Genomic DNA, 2,654 nt, shown 5'->3' with positions numbered 1-2,654 from the left:
GGGGGGGGGGTGGGGAGGGGAAGAGTTTTTGGGTGTTGGATGCAAGTTCTGGGTGCTGAGGGCAGCGCTGACTCCTGCCACAGCCTCTGCGTGGGGCAGTTCTGGTCCGGGGGGGTCACAGGAGGCAGCAGCTGTGCCTGCAGGCAGCCACGGACGCTGCCCGCCCACCGCACCGTGACGGCCCCGCCATCGCGCCTGCTGGCAGCCGAGCCCGGACCAAAGTTTGGGGCATTAATGGGAGCCCAGGGAGGTGCTGGCTCAAGGCTGGGGGCTGCCCGTGGGGCTGCTCCCAGGCTGAGAAACAACCCCTGTCCCACAGGGAAACATTGCTAAATTATGATTATTATTATTTTCTCCAAACAAATGGGGCTTTGTAGCTGCTCGGCCGGTTGGAACAGGGCACCTGGAGCTGCTCGGTCCACAAGCAAAGGTAAAAAACCAGGCTCGGAGGTTTAACTCTTCCCTGCAAGCGCAGGAGGCGGCAACAGGATCCGGCTGTCGCTGCCACCGGGCAGCCCCCACCGAGGTCTTCTGCGCCCAGAGAGGGGAACGCGCCGGGACGGTCACTGCGGCGCCCGGTGGAGCATCCTCTGCCCCGGCGCTGGGCTGTGCGCGGCCTCCCGGCGCTCCTTTAATTGCACCGGGGTGGGGTGGTGGTGTTCAGCTAATTGCAGGGGGCGATTGATTGGTAAAAATGTCATTTTCGCTGGTTGCAGTTGCCAGGGTGACCCCGGCCGTTTTCCACCAGTCGAGGTTGTTATTTCCCGCGTGCCCGAAGCCACCCACCACATGTCCATGCAGGGGGGACACCGGGGCGCGGCGTGGAAATCCTTTTCCTTCCTCCGGATCTGTCCCACTGCTGCCAGCAGCAGCGAGTGGCTGCGGAAACCGAGGGGACGTGGCGTTTTGGGGCCGGGGCCTGTCCCCGCTATGCCCATGTGGCCACCGGCCCTTCCCGGCGGTGCCGGTGCCGCCGTCTGAGGGTCGTGCTGGGCCCCAGCGCTGCGCGTGCTGCCGGGGCAGAGGGAGCGGGTAGGGGATGGCAGGTGAGGGCAGAACAGCGGAATTTTCCAGGGCCAGGCACGGAGGCGGAGGAGCAGGTGTGAAGGGCTCCGGGAGCGGGAAGGGAGAAACTCCACCTGTGTTTGGAGAGGGGTTGGGTTAATGTTAACGGTCGGGATCCGGGGCTGAGAAAAATGCAACAGATTGCTCCCAGCGGGACTGGTCGGACCCCAGCACGGTCAAGGTCAAGAACGGAGACTCCTTGGTCCCGGCCCTGCTCCAGCGGCTGCCCCGCTCCCACCATCTGCTCAGCCCAGGTCACCGAAACGTCCCGTCCCACCCGCTGTGACCCAGACCTCTCCCTTCGAGCTGAAACCCTCTTGGCAGCCGCCGCTTCTTATTTCAAAATGACACACGCTGCTGTTCACCAACTTTGCATGACAGTTAACAATAACTCATTCATTTGGCTTCTCTCACAGCACCAGCGCCTTAGGCAAGGCTTGGGTGAGGTTTTTTTTCCCTCCCCTTTTCAGGAGGTGAGGAGCAGCCCCGGGATGGGGGATGCACCCCAGTCCGCACCCCACCGCCGCGGGTCAGGTGCTCGCCCAGCGCCCCGTGGGGACACGGGGGGACACGGTGCAGCTGTGATGTTTATGGACCTCGACCGAGTTATTCATGACTGCGCAGTAAATGCTTTATGGACTGTCGGGCCAGCGCTTGGTTAATTGCCTCCGGGTTTCTGTGGTTAATTGCAGCGAGCAATTAATCTAAGGACGGCCAAGGCAGGACCACTACGGTGGGGCCTCTGCGGGCGAGCGGGATGAGCGCGGGGCGGGGTGGGAGAGCAGGGAGACACTCGGCTGGCTCTCATCTCGTTAGCTGCTGTCACTAACGAGGCGGCCTCTGTCCCCAGCTGGGTTTGCAGTCCCAGCGCTGTCACCTCGGGGCTGCTCGGAGGTGGCGCAGTTCACTTGTGCCTTCGGCCTCTTCTCCAGCTGGCCCCTGCTCTCACCTTCCTCAGTTTTCAAGGTACAGCTTGAGCCCCACCGACCTGCTGCCAGACCCCAGGGGCTCTGGGGGGGGACAAGGGCACTCCCCAGTGAAACCAGTTCAGCCCTGGTGTAGCCCTCGCCACCCAAACCTGCCTGCCCTCTGCCTAAACACCGCCCTGGAGAGGCTCGTGCCCACCCGGTGCCCTCAGACCCAGTTTGGGACCGCCTGCCTCTCCACTGGGACAGTGGTGGGGACGCCCTGGCCGTGACTCAGTTTCCCCATCCCCTGGCAGATCCCACAAGAACAGCTCCTGCAGCAGCGGCGGCTCCGGGTGGTTTTGAATCGAGCCAGGCCAAGATGATAAATCCGGGCAGGTTCTGAGCCCTGCCCAGCGAGGAGGGGGAGCCCTGCGGGGTGCCCAGCGAGGGTGCCCTGGCAGCAGGCAGGGAGAGGCAGGCAGCCAGGATGGGAGGCGGGCAGGGCAGGCAGGTCCCTGTGGAGGCCAGGGCTGGAGGTGTGGCATGGGCTGTCCCCACGGTCCCTGCGTGGGGCAGGACGGGTGGCAGCAGTCCCCCTCGGTGCGGTGGTGGCAGGAGCTCGGCGGCTGCTCGGCGCTGTCAGCGGGGCCACGGGCAGGATCGGTGCAGGTACGGGGACCC

The sequence above is a fragment of the Athene cunicularia genome (genome assembly GCF_003259725.1).
Source record: "Athene cunicularia isolate RWA chromosome 28 unlocalized genomic scaffold, athCun1 chr28_part2, whole genome shotgun sequence".
Classification (NCBI taxonomy): domain Eukaryota; kingdom Metazoa; phylum Chordata; class Aves; order Strigiformes; family Strigidae; genus Athene; species Athene cunicularia.
Note: the sequence above shows the minus strand (reverse complement) of the source record.